The sequence below is a fragment of the Alosa sapidissima genome, chromosome 6 (assembly GCF_018492685.1).
Source record: "Alosa sapidissima isolate fAloSap1 chromosome 6, fAloSap1.pri, whole genome shotgun sequence".
NCBI lineage: Eukaryota > Metazoa > Chordata > Actinopteri > Clupeiformes > Clupeidae > Alosa > Alosa sapidissima.
In genome coordinates this window covers 31,773,891-31,792,794 of record NC_055962.1, presented here as the reverse complement: position 1 = coordinate 31,792,794, position 18,904 = coordinate 31,773,891, and positions in this window count along the sequence as shown.

Here is an 18,904-nt window from a genome sequence, read left to right as displayed (position 1 = left end):
AGAGAGGGAGAGAGAGTTATCCTCCCATGTCTGGGGTGACCAGAGTAGCCTCTGGTGCTTATGTGACTTTATCGTGGCTCCCCAACTGACCAGAACAGTGACCCACCCGACCCACTGGACTCCCACATCACAGCTGTCTCTGAACTGAGCCGGATCCATAACTTGACAGCTGGCTCGCCAACTCCCTGAGTTGTTTGTCTCTACATTGAGCCCACGACATGACCTTGACAGGTCTCTGACCACGGCAGTAACCCAGTAACTGTGATCGGCAAAACCATTCAAAGAACTTCCAAGCAGCTGGTCACTCTGCACTTGGGGCAAGATAAGAAGTGACCGTGTATCATTCACAGGCAGAACACATGACTGTTACTTCCCTGTGACGTCCAGTACAGTACCAGTATCAGGGCTTCCTAGACAAACCACGAGTCCGAAGTTGACAGTGCCTTGCACTGAAATGGACCTAAATGTGCTCGCAAAACAAACTAGGAACTCCCACACAGAAACCGACTCTGACATAGACAAAGGGGTACTAAATACGATCAGAATTTTCCGGCAACTGCCAGTGGGTTCATAATGTTGTGGAATGAATGTTCTGAATAGTATCTGAGTCTGCCGAAGATAACATAAAATGTCAGAATCTTACACTGTTGATGAACACTTTCTTTTTGTAAAATGGTTAAAAGTACTGTGCTAAAGAGTTTTGGATATTCAGCATGGATAATCAAAATAAATCATGTAACAGGGCCAGCCACAGCCTGAACTAGCTGTCTGGATATCTGAACATACAGTAGTGACTGTGTGCGTTACAGCAAACATAATACCTATTCCATACACCTTTCCAATGTGTGATATGGGGTTAGAACTGACAGAGAGTGAGAGAGTGTGTGTGTGTGTGTTTGCGTGTGAGAGAGAGAGAGAGGCTGTGTTTATTTCGGCACGCAAGCCGAGTCCAGACTCCTGACCTCGGGCCAGAAGTGTGGGGCTGGGCTGTCAGTGGGTCATCAGTGGGTCTGTCATCGCGCCTTATCGCACTATCGGACTCACGTCTCCTTATCGCACTGTGCTGAGCAGTGAGCTGAACTGCACCGGGCTGGACTCAAGTCTCCGGGTTCACAGAAACAGAGAATTCTCTCCGACGGGAGAGGGAACAGTGGGAAAATATGTGAAGCTGCATGTTACAGCTAAGGAAAAAAACAATGGACTCCCAGACAGAAGTGCGGGATTTGTTTCAGCCAGTATCACAATTCTCCTGATATTCCTTTCCCACACACTCACACACACACATACACACACACTTCAGCCAGAATCACAATTCTCCTGACATCCCTTACCCTTACATTACTCTTGACCTCTGTTCAGCACACTGTAACCCCCCCACACAGACACACACAAACACTTTACACCCCCCCCCCCCCCCCCCCCCTACGTTATCTGTAGTTCACTCTTTACTACATTAACTACCCCCCCCCCCCCCACCCCCCACACACACACCCCACCCCAGATCATTACAGGCTTAATCAAAAAATCAGTCCCGTGTTTGTTTCCACAATGATTAAAAGCATTAGGGCAGAGCATCAGTTTGTGCCCCTGTGACACATGGCTCGGAGGCCAGAAAGGTACATGTGCTTATTTGAGACGACAAATGCGTTAGAGGAGCCGTCCGTCTGGTTCTCATTTTCCTCCTCCACTTCTCCGCGGCTCCCTCAGAAGCCAACGGGAATTAAGGAAGAGACATTAAGGACGTTTGTGAGAAACTCTGGTGCAAACTAACTTGTAGCTAACGGCCAACAGACGTGCTTGGCAAACACTAACACCAGCACACAGTTAAGACAATTAGCTTGTTGATTTACTTAAAGCAAAAATACATTGTTTAGTTTAGTTTTACAAAAAAACAAAAACAATTTCCATCAATTCTGAACCTGGAGTGCAAAACGATACAGTGGCTGATTGTAGTTGTGTTTGTCTTTTCTTCATATGTCATTTGGCAATCAAAACGAATTTTAGGGTGTTTAAAAAACGTTTCATGAAAAAACACACATAAAAACATACCCTCAGAAACGGTAAAAAAGCCAACTGCGTGATATATAACTCTAAGAGGGATCCGTGTGAGTAAAACCTCACTCTTCACTGTGGAGACTGTATTTAGCTTGGGCCGTGGACAGGTTGTGAGATGCTTTAAATGTTTACTGTGACATTTGCCCAGTTTTCTAAATAGTTTGTGCAGTGAAAGAGCTGGTGACAGCCAAGTTTTTTTTTTTTTTTTAAAGTAGAGGTAACCTTACCGTTCTCTCTCTCTCTCTCTTTCTCTCTCTCTCTCACACACACTCACACACGCACTCTCTCTCTCTCTCTCTCTCTCTCACTCACACTCACACATACACACACACATACACACACATACACACACACATACATACACACACACACACACACACACACACACACACACACACACACACACACAGGTTGGCAGTAAAATATCCTCACTAAATACAAATTAAAGTATTAAAAAAATAATTTAGCTTAAAATTAAGATTTTATGCAACATTTGATTTGTCCCTCAAAGCAACAGAGACCCCAGGCTGAGAATACAGAGACATACAGAGCAGGCTCAGGTCTTTCATGAGCTCATTTCTGGCTGTGTGCTTCATCCTATTTAGTCTGACTGACTTCACTGCAAGACAGGCACCATTCATCTCTCTCTGCTGTCAAAATCACACACAGCACTGAATACACATTCATCTTTCTTTATTCACCTTCTCATTTTCCATGACACACATATGTGTGTGTGTATGTGTGTGTGTGTGTGTGTGTGTGTGTGTGTGTGTGCATGTGTGTGCCTGTCTGTGTGTGTGTGTGTGTGTGAGAGAGAGAGAGATAGAGAGGGATGGTGATAAACAGGCGGTATGAAAGCACTGTGTGTGTGTGTGTGTGTGAGAGAGAGAGATAGAGAGGGATGGTGATAAACAGGCGGTATGAAAGCACTGTGAGTGTGTGTGTGTGTGTGAGAGAGAGAGAGAGAGAGAGGGATGGTGATAAACAGGCGGTATGAAAGCACTGTGAGTGTTCCAGTGTGTGACCATGTAATCAGATCACAGTCTTCTCCCTCCACTCTCCACCACCAATTTGGTGGACAAACATGCAATTGGCCCTCACAGCCTAGTTACACACACACACACACACACACACACACACACACACACACACACAGACAGAGAAACACATACACACACACACACAGAGAAATACATACACAAACACACAGACATAGATAGAAATACATAAGTAAAGACACACAAACATACACCTACAAATATGACATTTCAGGCATTCCATTCTAATTGTATATTTTGCCATCTCATTCAGAAAAGATCAGGAAACTATAAGCAGGGAAAAGAAGAGAGCTTTGAGAAATGTGTGTCTCGATCAAGCACACATCCATGGACATGAGAACAGGAACCATGGAACAGGATCAGGAACCGTGGGCATGAGAACCAACCAGAACCATGGAACATGAACAGGAACCGGAACCATGCTCTGCTGTGCTAGTTTACTATAGACCCTTTCAACAAGGTAAACAACAACAATGCTATTCTATTTGGTCCCCAATCTACTTCCTCTGCATTAAGATAACATATGGAATGTTAAAACGGAAGTCTTGTGGGGCCAACTATGATGCTGATAATGGAACTCTCTTGAAAGGGTCTATAGGCTTTTTCTTTCTTTTCTTTTGTTGAGTCATGTGTCAGTGTAAACCCAATCAGCCCGTACCCTAAACAACGTATCCTCCTGGGCAGAGTCACTGGGCACAGCTCAGTTAAGGGCCGAAGTGCACTCCTGCGGATACGGTTTACTCACAAAGCAAATGTCGCCATCAGCACCGGCCACAGGGCCTGGTCATGCTGCATCAAAACTGTCCGTATGGAATTGTATGTGTTGACTGCACATGTGCATGAACATTGAATTGAATTGAATACAAAGGAAGTTGGCGTGCAGATCAGGGTTGTATTGGAGGCTAAATGCAAGTAAACACAGTTTATCCACTGAAATTTCAGAAATAGAGTTTATCCACTTCTCAAAAGAGTTTATTCACCAATTGCAACTTTTAACATTAAAATATCACACTGTATTATCCACATTCACAATATGTACACTCATCAACATTATAGGAACCATTGTTATAAACATTGGACAATAGCCTCCACCATCATCAAACATGTTCCAAATGCCTTTTTTAAAAATCCGATACTGCATGGCGCGGTGCACCTATACCATGATCACAGAATCACACAGTTTACCCACCTCTTATTTTACCACTACACCTCTGGTGCAGATGTAGAATTTAATTTGAGTTTTTGCTCCCCGAGACTGGTTGCCAAAGGAAAAGTTATTTTATGACATGCGTCAGCGAATTATAGCTACTATAGCAACTGCGATTTCACGTCTGGTGCAGCCAGTTTCATTGATTACAGTGGAAGTTAATTGTTGCAGCAGACACAACGCGAACAGAATGTTTAAGTTACACGCTCAGTATACCCTCCCTGTTAGTTCACAAGCCGGGAAAGCAGAGGCCAAATGCAGGCCAGAGCAGAGCCAGATCAGGGCCAGATCCGGCCCATGTGATCACATTTACGTCTCTGTACCTCAGAGTCCTCTATTCACAGCCTCTGTGTTAGACGTGTGCTGGTAGGGAGGCCCAATACCACACGTTGCCATTTAGAGTCCTACTGTAAGTTGCCATTTAGTTGCTTTATTGTCAGACACTTCATGGACTTCATGGCTGATAGAAGACAGAAGACTTTACCTAGAAGACATCAAATTCTTCCATGGTGGAAAGTCATTCTCTGATTTCTCAGTAAAAAAAAATCATTTTGACAGCGGAAATTACAAAACCAAAGAGCTCACCTTCACAGAAGCAGATAGATAGATAGATAGATAGATAGATACTTTATTGATCCCCAAGGGGAAATTCAAGAAGAAGTGACATGCACACAAGGGAGGAGAAAACGAAGACAAACAACAAGAGGCGCTCTTCTGTGCAAAACAGACAAACTGATGGGTGTCCCCAGCAATATGTCAACTCCCCATGCTGGGCAATTTGTGGTTTAGCCTGTCAACTGTTTACCAAAACAATATATTTCCCCCTTCCAGAAACACTAAATGGAACTGGATAGACTAGCAGAGGAGATTTCTCCTTCTTTGCTTTGCACTTTATCCCTTGAGCAAAAACACTTTTCTTCAGAACATTTTACATGCAGTCGAAAAAACAAGCAAAATAGATGTTTTTGTTTGTGTGTGTTGTCAAAAAACTTCCTAAAAGTTCTGCATAGACCTGGTAATTGTATATTTTCATTCATATGCATGTTTTTCCATTTTGTCACAATATACTGATACAGATCAAATATGCCATTTGTTTGGTGTGCAATTCAACTCCTAGAGACGATGTAACACTGAGACTGAGTAACACTGACACTGTGTAACTTTATACTGTGTAACACTTAGACTGCAATACTGATACTGCAACTATGAGAGTGTGTAACACTGATACTGTGTAACTATGACAGTGTGTAACTTTGATACTGTGCAACACTGATACTATGTAAAACTGATACTGTGCAACACTGAGACTGTACAACACTGACACTGCAATACTGAGATTGCATAACACTGAGACTGTACAACACTAAGATAGTACAACACCGAGGCCGTGTAACACTGAGACTATGTAACACTCCTTACTGTGCACAAAGGGGCCATTAATTTGGGAACTCACAGCCCATAACTTCTCCCTAATGTGTTAATATGTGCTTGCCAAGCTTTTACATTATTACACCCAATCAATGCAAAAATATACTTTGAGTCCCTTAGAAATACCTTCAAATGAGCTCCTTCAATGTGTCATTCACTAGTTCACCCGTCGGCATGATTGCTATACTGAGTGAATAAGCTAAGCGCGTGTTTGGCCTGGTAGCTGGCCGTGGTCATGGAATGCCTAAAGCGGAGATCGCGATAGAGCGATGGCCGCTTGCACCCCAAAAGAGCAGAAAGGAAGGCCACTACCGAAACATTTGCGCTTGCTTAGCAAGTCATAGATCCACTAGATGGAGTGGATGTACAGTAGGACTGATAGGCATCTGTGGACCAACGGCTCAGTATTTGATTGCTGCTCTGATAGGCCAATGCATGCAGCTGTAGTAGCAGCTCCTATCCTGAATGCACAGAGTAGCGGCCTGCGGGAACTGGATTTGACAAGGATATATATTAGAGTCTGGAACCTGTGACGAGTGATTGGTACCCTTCATCTGAGATGAAGAGAGCGGGCTAGTAGGCGATGCTTGAGCTGACCGATATGAGATGTAGTGTGATGGGTATGAAAGCTGAGGATCTGAGGCAGAGTTGGATATGAAAAGTAGTGTCCTTTTCGGAACTGATCGGTTTTAGTCTGATTGGTAGTAAACGTATTGTGTCCTGGTCTAACTCTCAAGATCTGCCATCGGGAATGAAATGAGACGAGGGGCATGTAGACTCACTACATCTCAGCAGCCCAAAGGAGGCCGGTAAACATGATGGAGGGTGAATCAGAGTGCTGTGACATGAACCCCTTGCGAAGTATAGCGATGCAAGCGGCAAGTACACAAGAGTGGATCTTCGTTGCGCTTGCTCAGCGGCGGACATTCGTGTATTGCATAACCGTGGGAACGATGGGTGTCAGGGTTCAGCAGAGCTGCTGCCGCGAGGGTCTCGAGGTTCAGCCGAGACGTTGCTGCATGGTCTTGGGGCTCAGCGGAGCAGTCATTAGATGGGTCCTGAACCTTGGCGGAGCTGTTCCTAAAGGTCCTATGGGCTCAGCGGAGCTGCTTCTGCATGGGTCCTGGGGCTCGTTGGAGCCGTCGTTGCCTGGGTCCTGTAGCTCGGTGGAGCCGTCGTTACCTGGGTCCTGGGGTTCAGTGGAGCCGTCGTTGCCTGGGTCCTGGGGCTCGGTGGAGCTGTTGCTGCATGGGGCTTTGGGCTCGGCAGAGCAGTCATTGCACGGATCTTGGGCCTCGGTGTAGCTGGTCCTGTAGCTCTGTGTAGCATTGCTGCATGGGTCTTGGGGCTCAGCGGAGCCGTTGTAGCAGGGTTGCAGGAGCTCAGCGGAGCAGTTGCTGCGTGGTTCTTGGAGCTCAGCGAAGCAGTCGTTGCAAGAGTCTTGGGGCTCAGAGTAGTTGTTACTGCATGGTTCTTGAGGCTCAGTGAAGCTGTCGTTGCATGGGTCCTGTAGCTCTGTGTAGCTTTGCTGCATGGGTCTTGGGGCTTAGCGGACCCGTTGTAGCAGGGTAACAGGAGCTCAGCGGAGCAGTTGCTGCATGGGTCTCCCTGAAGCTGTTGTTGCATTGGGTCCAAGCTCATCCCGTACTATCTGTGGCAGCCTTAAATAATCCAACCTGGGCTGAAAGAATACTTTTAGAATACCATTACCTGATAAAACATGACATATTCAGCATGATACGACATACAACACATAATACATGATAGGCAGATAAGGCATGATAAGGCATGAATGGTGAGTATCCAGATGGAATGAAAGGGCTGTGGCTAATGAATAGCTGGGTAGACGGAACGGGATGTTAAAGCTGGAACGTGCAGCGTGAGGAGGTGGTCGAAGGGCCTTGGCTGTGGCTAGTGAATAGCTGGTGAGCCGGAATGGGACGTCGTGATCCGAAGCACTCGCGGAGTGCTGATAACCCGCTGCGGCGGGCTGGTCTAGCGCAGAGTCTGAAGCCGTGGAGTCGGATCCGGAAGTACGGCGGAGATGCTGCGGGAAGGAAGTCGGTGGTTAAGAACCTGGGCCGCTGGCATGGCTGTGGCTGAGGCAGTGGAGTGATACGCTCTGGAGCGTGTGGTGCAGGAAAGCGCCGTCAAGAGCAGCCTGCTTCCTGGTCAGGAGAAGAGAATGAATAGAGGGAGCGGGAAGGAGAAAAGATTGGTTTATAGGACTTAAATAGGAGTTAAAAGACGGAGGAGGAAGGAATTTCCTATCCGACCTACGGAACAAGATGCCGTGGAAATGGAGAGTGCTGCGGATGTGTGCCGCTGTCCAATGATTGGAGCAATGCAATAGCGATAAGGGTTTTTTTTTTTTTTTTTTTTTTTTTTTTTTTTTAATGTTGATGTCAAGATTTAGCTAATATCCAAAGTTGTGCCACTTCTGATTGATGAGCACGTCAGTGCAGTGTCATGTTTCACTAACTGTCACACAAGAAGACGACAACAACGCTAGTATCAGTTTATGAGAAGTCACTGGACAACTACAGGAAGTGAATGAACAAGACCTGTTCGTTTCCGATGCCAACACGGATTACGGATTGAGTGATCTTCGGAAGATAGGCCTCCGCTGGATAGTGGATAGCCTACAAACTTCAGACGCTTGGCGTGGCGAGCCATGTTAGAATTTAGAGCATTTTGAGTTACCTGGATAATCTTGCGACGTGAAAACGCGAACTTGGAGCAGCCTGATGTTAGAGCCTTGAAGTAGGCTGGGGTGAGTAGGCTATAGCATAATCGATTGTTGTAGCTTAGCCTTGCTCTGTGCAGTGACCTGAAAACGCTGGTGAACCAGGTGGCTGTAGCCCATGGACTGGATGTAGCTTTTGGATGGTTAGTAGTGAAAAGACCCAGCTCCATTACGTCTGCCTACCGAGGCTTTGCGACTCCAATAATTTTGTGAGCGCTGCGGCGTGTGACGTATGGATAAGGAGGCTGGCTTAAATACCCTGGTGGCGGAAGACAGGTGAGTTAATTGCTGTCAATCATCCCTAAGGGCTCCTCCCGAACTTTGTTTAGAAAACATCATTAATCATGGCAGGTTTTGATCCATTTAGTTATTTGCCATTTTAAAATGAACTCTTTCATCATTTTCTTCTTCAGTCATGCAGTGGATATGTACATATCATTAAAGCCAATAGAATTCCTGACACAAACACTTTTCCCAAATATTTGTTTTACTTTTTACAGCTTATCTATGGAAATGACACCATGGTAACATGGTAATGCACTTAAACCGTTCCTGAGCTTCAATCTCTTTAAAGCACATAATGCTGATCATAAACAGTGTGCATACAGCTCAAAGTGCACTGAAAAACAATTTCTGGAATAGCATTCTGTATAAATCACAGAAATACAACCCTTGAAAGACAATACCTCTATAAAAAAAACTGAGAGAGAAATAAACAAAATTTGGTTGGGATCACGGGGTGGCGGAGTGGTGTCCGGTATTAGATTCCAGTGTTTGTCCAGAGACAGTGATTAATTAGGTGCTTAGATCGCCGATGTGTTAGAAAATATGCGGTCATAACCAGTTCGTACTTAACATCCCATACATCATGTTTTTGTTTGAAACGCGTGGTAATTACACCCCTCGTGTAGCCAGTGGGCATGGAGGACACAAAGAGGAAATTCAGAGCGCGCACGCCTGCCGCCATTTTTCTGGCACTAGCGGAATTATATTGGCACCCAGACGGAAAAACATTGGTCACACGCCGCTTCTCCTGACCATTTTTAAAGTTAAAAGTCAACAGCGGAGCGGCAGGGCTTACTCAATGACCCCCACGCAAAAATAACAGAGGGAGAAGAAGAAGTAAAAAAAAAAAAACCATATATCTGTATAAACATGACCCCTGGAATACGAAAATAACACCTCCCCCTACCGAGGCCTTGCGGATGAGAGGAGAGGGATTCGGTTTGTCTGAGAGAGGGATGAAGAAAGAAAGACAAGAGAGAGAGAAAGAAAAGAAGACAGAGAGAAAGAAAAGAAAGAGCAAGATATAAACAAAGGAGGAGAGAATGAGTGAAGAGAGGGAAAGAAAAGGAGAGGTAGAAAAAAGAAAGGAGAGAAAAGTGCGGTGGAAGACCACTCGCAGATGCAATGGCACAACTCAATCGTGCAACCCAATACACACATAAATCACAGCTACCTCTACCTAGCAACAGTAACACACGATCACATTTTGTCAGCGTGTCTGTGTGTGTTTGCATACATGTGTGTTACCAGTGAGTGTAAGTGTGTGTATGTAAGAGAGAATGTGTGTGAGTGTGTGCGTGTGTGTGTGTGTGTGTGTGTGTGTGTGTGTGTGTGTGTGTGTGTGTGTGAGAGAGAGAGAGAGATCTTGACCCCTCCAGTGTCAGCTCAATTCATCAAGGTGACGGGTTGCACAGTCAAACAGATCCTGAGTCATGACCACAGAAAAGACGGTGTGTGTGTGTGTGTGTGTGCATGTATATGTGTGTGTGTGTGTGTATGTGCATGCAAAATTGATTGTTTTGCAGCAGTCTCAGACAAATGCCCTGCCAATCTGGGTTTGTATTATTTGCACAGCGGGAGGGGACTGTTGACAGCCCCCTCTCTCGGCCCTAAATGATCTGAGTCCCCACCTCACTAGTGCTGTGGCCACAGAGACGAGGAGATTTAGTCAAGATTGTGTTTCCCTTTTGGAAAGTTTTTTATAACACTCAAGCTACATGACTCACTGGATGTCTCTCTCTCTCTCTCTCTCACACACACACACACACACACACACACACACACACACACTCATTCACTCACTCACACACACACACACACACACACACATACACATAGACACACTAACTTACACACACAAACACACTCACTCACTCTCTCATACACACACACACACATAATAACACAAATACACACACACACACACACACACTCACTCACACCTCACCTGAGAACCACGGAAGTTTCCTGTCGTTTGGGGTGTTTATGCTTACGGGAAGTGTATTTACGAGTTCTAACTTTAAGTGAATATGACACATAGTGTGTTTAAGGCCTTCCCATGTTGTTTATAAATAAAAATGAAAATCCTCAAGTGTATAAATAAAAGCCAGCATCAGCCAAGAACCTCCACCCCCCCCCTCTTTCTCTCTCTCTTCCTCCTTTCCTCCCTCTCTCGCTATGTCCCCCCTCTCTCTCCCTCTTGTTTCTGCTCTCCTTACCTCTGCCTTTCTTCATCCCTCTTTTCTCTCTCCATGTCATTTCATCTCTATGGATGACCCTCTCCACCTGCTAAAGGGGAAATCAAAAGTGTAAAAGACAAACATTGCGCTACGCTGCCGACCTCTAGTCTTACTGTAATGTACTCTGTATTCTATATTCTTTATTCTATTTATATATAAATGATTATTATTCTAATTCATTTAACAGATCTACTTTATCTGCAATGATTTCCGTGTCTGTCTTTTTAAGCTTGCAAGGTAATTTGGCATGTAGGGTGTGATTACACAGGTTCGGTTTCGTGTGTGTGTGTGTGTGTGTGTGTGTTCGTCTATAAATAGTCAGTAGTGGGAACTGGGTAACACTTTACTTGACGGGTGAGTTCATAGCACATTCATAGCAGCTCTCATAAACTGCACATAAAGCATTCATGACTGTTTCATGAGACATGACTCAACATTCATACCAAACCTTTCATGAATGTGGAAGACAGAACGACGACAACTTGTCAAAATAAAAGTCCGTATTTGTGTATCTTTGTAAATATTTCATGAATATCTTATGAAGTCGAATGTCACTTTACTATACAAGTTGTGAAGTATTTGTAATCACTGAGTTAACACTGGGAGGTAAATTAGCCTACATTCAGCTGACCCGTATTTGTGTAACCTGGAACGGTTGGACATTTCCAGTAGCAAAAGATGAGAAATCATCTGCAAAGGTTACATCATAAAACAAATATATTTTTTTATGAAACAAAAATTATTTGCTTGACCATGTTCTGTCTTTGGCACTGGAGTAGCCCGTTGACTTAGATGTGACATGATCAGGTAAGAGGTTGGGACCAAACAGCAATGCTGCTTTGCGACTTTGGACTTTTATTTTGACAAGCTCTCATCGTTCTGTCTTCCACATTCATGACAGGTTTGGTATGAATGTTGAGTCATGTCTCATGAAACAGTCATGAATGCTTTATGTGCAGTTTATGACAGCTGCTATGAATGTGCTATGAACTCACCCGTCAAGTAAAGTGTTACCGGGAACTGTTGCCTTCATGATTTCCTTTTACAAGTTTCTTATAAGAAGGAGATATCAATTTCAACAATGACAAGCCAGCTGGAACCTGCCGCTCTCTCCCCCTCTCGTGAGCGCTCAGATGCGTTCCCAATTAAATGGAGTAGCAAAACGTTCAAGTTAGATCTGCTGCAAAGGAGATAACGAGTAGGCATATCATCTTTATACATCATGATGGTTTAACATTGACAGTGTAAACGTTCTCTAAGAAGAGTGAAAAGCAGTTTGCAGTAAAGCTAGCCAATGTCGTCTCTATCGCAGGGAAAAAATAGCAAGCAGTCTGATACCCTAATTAAATGCTCGGCGGGCCTGGATTAAAGTGCTTGGCGGGCCGGAGTTTGCCCACCCCTGGCTTAGTGTGTATATGTGGGTGATGTATCTGTGTGAATCTGTGGGTGTGGGCGTATGTGTATGCATGTATCTGTGTATGTGCTCTATATATTCAAGTGTGTGTGTGCGTGTGTGTGTGTGTGTTTCTGTGTATGTGTATGTCAGACATCCGCCAACATCCAGTGATGTATGTGATGTGTGTGTGTGTGTGTGTTTATTTGTGTGTATGTGCATGTGAGACATCCCCTGACATCCAGTGATGTGTGTGTGTGTGTGTGTGTGTGTGTGTGTGTGTGTGTGTGTGTGTAGTGTGTGTGTGTGTCTGTGTGTGTATGTGTGTGGTGTGTGTGTGTGATTGCTTGTGTCCGTGTGTTTTCATGTCTGAGCTATGGCAGGAATGCGGCAGAGGCAGGGTCAGGCAAGGTCAGCCCCAGGATGTAAACAGCACCGTTTTCTCTCCCTCCGTTTGCCTTTTTCTTCTTAATGGACTGATCCACTTAAAGCAACTGGGGAGGGGGCACAGGGGATCAAGCCTAATCTTTGCATCTCAGTGCACTGATCCTCATTGTGTGTGTGTGTGTGTGTGTATGTGTATGTGTGTGTGTGTGTGTGTGTGTGGCGGGGGGGGGGGGGGGGGGGCGTGCAGGATTCGTGGGAGTCTGTGTTTGTTCACTAGACATCACTGGATGTCAGTGGATCCACACCACCGCATCTGTCAGGTGTGTGTGTGCGCGTGTATGTTCATGTATATGTATGTGTATGTGTATGTGTGTATGTGTGTGTGTGTGTGTGTGTGTGTGTGTGTTTATGAACATGTTAGTATGTGCTTATGTGTGTGAGTGTGTGTGTGTGTGTGTGTGTGTGTGTGTGTGTAGGAGGTAGGGTGAGGAAGGTTAATCTTTAAACTCGCCGTCAGACCCGACGTGAGCTGTAGCAGGGGCAGCAGCCCAGTGTGTTGGAGCTCACTGGGGGACAATGGGGGCCCTGTTCTCCTCTCATGTCCCACTGATTAGAGGGCAACAAACACACTAATTGGCTGGGTTCACATAGGAGGGAACACTTGACAGACGGGGAGAGAGGCTTACACTGACACACACACACATACATCTGCACGCTACTTCACTTTCACAGCCAAAGGGTGGTTGGTTGGCGGGGATGGTGGCTGGTGTAGGTGTACAGATAGACAGTGACACACACACACACGCACACACGACACCAGTGCCTTCTAGGCCAGATCCCTCCCAGATTCAAACCTGATTCAAACCAGATTCATGCAAAATGAATGACAGATTCAGAATAGATTAAAGACAGACCAGGCAAGATCAGATTTGGCCTAGATCTGTGCCAGAATCAGATTCAGATCGGAATCAGCTCTAGGCGACACCAGTGCTAGATCATAGCAGCACTGGACCAGATTCAGTTCCAAAGGCAGCCACTGTAACAGTAGGTTAACAATTTCGGGCAACGAAATTTTGCCTCGGGGCTGTGGACGGCGAAACAGAATATAAACAACAATTCATGCTGTTGATGATGATCATGACGATCAAGACATCATATATTTCATTCCTATTGTAGCATATAGCCTTGCTGCCTGACTAGGCTTACAATAAAGTGCAATGATGTCCGAAAATGCTAGCAGTTAGCCTCAAAATGAAACTTTCGCCAACCCTGTTTTTGCTTGCCTCGGCAACTCGCTCTTATTTTGCCGGAGCAGGGCGAATTTCGCCTCCATTCAACCTCAATGAGAGCGAAGCAAAATTTGCATCAATGGAAACACACCATAACGTTGGGATTCAGCAAGCAACTCAGCATGGCTGTGGGCTAGTCAGTAGGCGCCTGTGGGCTAGTCAGTAAGCGTCCATGGGCTAGTCGGTAAGCGTCTTTGGGCTAGTTGGTAAGCGTCTGTGTACTGGTCGGTAACCTTTTCATAGATATGAACACTGACAATGACAATACTAGCATGGTTTGAACACAGACCCTGTCAATTAGAACTGAGTGTGGGTCTGGAAAAGGTTAATTGACTTATGATTTCCAGCAGGGGCGTAACTAGCAGTGGAATTAAACTTAAATTGGTGCATTAAACTCTTACAAAATCGTTTCAGAAGTGCAGAAATCTTGTAAACGAAAGTTGTAAATGCAGTTGTTTACTCAATTACAAAGAAATACACGTTCATGCCGGATTAGTGATTGTATTTGTGTGCTTGGGTTTTAGGGACATTGGGAATGGGTTTCAATGGCCTCTTGGCCAGACAGACCTGCAGAGCAAATCCCAAATTTGCCAAAGGTTTGTATGGGTATTCCCAGGCTATGATGATACAGAAGTAAAGTGCAAGAAAATGACCACACGGACAACAACCTAAACAACACAACCCTGATGATCTCTCCCTTTGCGCAAAAATGACTGCACTCAGAAAACAAAACTGTTTGGGCAGAGTTCCTTTGTCTACGAAGCAAAAAGCTGGTTTCTGCACCCCCCCCCCCCCCCAGTTCCAGGGTGTGAGGATGTTTTAAATTAGGCCCCGTGTAAGAGAACACCCTCCCCAGAGACCAGGCTCTAATGGGGCATATTTAGGGTCCGTCTGACAGGGCCTTGACACTCGCCTTCTTGGTCGGGTTCGTATTCCACGTTAGGTTTACCAAACCATAAAATTATGTCTGCAGGGAGTTGGAACCATGAGAAAGCTCTGGCTGTGAGTTGTGGTAGGGAGAAGGGGCAGATATAGCCTTCTTGTGCCATCTAGTGGTGGTAGTTAGAAGAAGTGTGATAATGGGAGTCACACTTAGTTCAGTAGACAGGTGACATCACTTACCTGTGAAATAAAATTGAAGGCAAGATGTGTCTAAGATGTGCCTGCCTATTATGAAGCATGAAACTGAGAGACAAATTCTAGCCCAATCTCTACACTGAAAATCAAATAAACAGGAATGTCTGAAAATGCTGGACCACAGCATTTTAAGCTTTGATATATATATATATATATTTTTTTAAGTATATTTTTGGGGGATTTTCATGCTTTTTTAATTTTGACAGGACAGTGGAGAACGACAGGAGGCGAGTGGGGGTGGGATCTGGAGGGGACCACGGGGTGGGAATTGAACCCAGTTCGCTGGTGTATAGTGCAGGTGCCCCAGCCAGTTGCGCCACGGCTGGGGCCAGAGTTTTGATATTTTCATCATATTTTCAATATATGTTTTTTTCAGTTCAATTTCGTTTTAGTGTTCAGGGTACATGAATGGTTATATAAAATTATTAAAAAAAAAAAAAAAATAATAATTCACTAATTTAATTTTTATTTGTTGTTATTAATGTTTTAGTTATGATAGTTTTAGTCATGTAGTTATGATTAGTCCAGAAAGCATTCTAAGCCTAAGAAGTTAGTAAAATCTCTCATTCAAATCAAGTCTACTAGGAGTGTTTTTTGAAAGCATTGTAACTTACAGTAAGCACTGCTTGAAAACCCTTTAGACTTTAGATCTGTGCTCTTAGGCGCTATGGTGCAACTGGTTACCTCACTGGGGTCCACATGCCCACCGGGACCCAGGTCATTTTCCTATCCATCTCCTCTCTCTCTCCCACACATTAAACCCCTCATAGAGAACAACCTTCATCACTGAGAGTCATCGCTAAATGGAGGTGGGGCACCGGCCTGGATCATTAGTGTTTGGACATTTTCACGTTTAGTTGTTTTTTTTAAATGTAGTCTTTCATTCATTTTTTTCTTTATTTCAGTGAAAGTTAGTTTCAGTTTTAGCTTTACAGGTGCATATAAGTCATTTTAGATTTATTTTCAGGAATTTACTATAGTTTAAGTTGAGTTTTTATTTAATTTCAGCATTTGGTTTTGAAGTATAACGAAGAGAGCCGTGATTTATAAAAGTTGAAAAAGGTAAGATGAATGAATGCATGACAGATGCGATATATTTAATTCACTCTTAGGGCTGATTCATAGTCTACACGAGCAACGTGTCAATGTGCCCCCATCAGAACCCTCCTTGCATAGCTATGTACTGTACATTCGCCTTGCTTGCGTAGACTATGAATCAGGCCTTATATTAGTCCTTTTTATTAGGCTAGTGCCTCTCAAGAATTTAAACAGAATAGGACAAAGTGGTATAACAATCACAGTGCAAATCGAAGGGACAACAGAAAACAACATTTTCAACAAAGATTACAACTGTAATCCTTTATCATTTAGTTTGTGTAGGGCAGCAGTGGCCTACTGGTTAGAGCATCGGACTTGTAACCGGAGGGTTACCGTTTTGAACCCCAACCAGTAGGAACGGCTGAAGTGCCCTTGAGCGAGCACCGTTGTAGCAGGCAGCTCACTGCGTCGGGATTAGTGTGTGCTGAGTGTGTTTCACTAATTCACGGATTGGGATAAATGCAGAGACCAAATTTCCCTCACGGGATCAAAAGAGTATATATACTTATACTTTATATACTGTTGCATTTTGTTTGTTGTTTGCATGTTGTTGGTTTTTTGTCATTTACAAAACTAGATGTACCGCATAGCGGTACAAAATATGACCGCCACTCAGTCCTGGACATCCTTTCCGCGAAAATAAATCACACTAATCAATTTGTCTCCATCTTTTACTCCATCCCCCACTCTTGAAACTTTTGTGTATGCTTGTTTGGCATGCCTGTGTGTGTGTGTGTGTGCGGCTGCACAGAAAGTAACCTACTGGCGCTGAAAAGGTGAAGAGATTGTAGAATAGCCAAAGAAGTTGTAGCATTGTTATAAAACCTTTAAAATCTCTAAATAAGTAGGGCAGTTCACCACAGTTCATCCATTGCAACTGGATTGATGAAAGGTCACTTACACCTGTAGGCTACATTGTATTTGGGAAAAGCAAAAGGTATCAGCATAATGAAAAGCAAAAGGTATCAGCATAACCATCTCTGTCAGTTCCATGCCGTTTTCAACAGCTATCAAAAACAAAAGTAATTTTTTGGATAGATTGATTTTTTGTGAATGTTTCTTCTTTTGCATAAGATTTTAGTCATCTTTAGTTCATGTGATACTTTATTGTCAATGCACAAATTAAGTAACAGTAGTCTGAAACTAAATGCTGTTTTACAGTGGTGCAAATAACTGACATGTCCAAATGGGCCTAGATGAAATGCGTCCCTAGACTGTTCATACACATTTTAAAAATCAAAAAATAAATAGCGGGCAGATCAGGCTGGGTTCACCCAGCCTAGTCCATAGGCGCCCGATATTGTTTAATTTTCCGATTGAGATATCCACGCTCTGGCTATTCTAAATGCAAAAATGCATCAGGGAGTTATGACAAAACTGTAACTAACAAACTAGATCCTAATAGAAAGCTGTTAGCTTCCCTAAGCTCAGTGTTGTATAAAGTACTAGAAAGCAATACTTGAGTAAAGTATTGTACTAGAAAAAGACTTTGGTAGAAGTGAAAGTTGCCTTTTAGAATATTACATAAGTAAAAGTCTTAAAGTATCTGATATATACTGTACTTAAGTATCAAAAGTAATTTTCTGATATTTAATGTACTTAAGTATTTGAAGTAAAAGTAAAAAGTAAAAAGCAAGCTGTTTTATTTTGAACTTTTATGCTTTCTTATAATAAAGCATAAAGCATATTCAGGGTTCCCATATCTTCTTAATCTCACTCATCAAATCAAATCACATTCTTTTGTTGGACTTTTTAGGCACAATTCTCTGAAATGAAAAATAAATAACTTATTTCTTTCACAAAAAAAAATGACCTGCTTGTAGGGAGAACATTTTGGTCATGTGGCATGAGCATTTCTAGGGCTTACTCCCCAGGTCACCGTCACTCACACACACACACACAGGCCACCTATGTCCAGCAGCTAATATGCCAGTCATTAGTTGAAACTGAAAAGGTGTCTGTTCATCTTCAAAAGAAGCTGGTTTTCAAAGTTGCCAGAATTCAGTGCCCGGGAGTTTCAGGCCCAAGACCGACCATAGTGGTGGAAATTGGATAAATTAAGCAAACATTTCAGCTCTTACTATCCTGTAGTTTTTATTAGTACCATGGTTCAACAAATGTGTAAAGGTTATATAATAATTCACTTCAACTGAGAAGTTAACACAAAATATTCCACTATTCCACAAGTTACCAAAACAGAAAGAAAGAAAGAAAGAAAGGCCCAAAAGTGAAGCCAGGGATGGATTACTGCACGGGCCTACCGGGCCCAGGCCTAGGGGCCCAAGGGGTCAGGGGGCCCTGAAGCCCAAGCCTTTGCATGGAATAATTGCCTCAATATCAACAAATCAGGATGTAGGCTATGAATCTGATTGAATTTAGTATTGGCATTCCCCAAAATGCACCAGAATACAGGAAATCACATCAAACAAATTAAAAATTTTCTGGGGGAGGACCCCCAAACCCCCCCTCCCACATATATGACAATAAGTGGGGGGCCCTTAATACATCTGGGCCCTGGGGCCCGAAAGTTCATAATCCGCCAATGAGTGAAGCGGCCCAGAGAATTCTCCCGATTACCCAC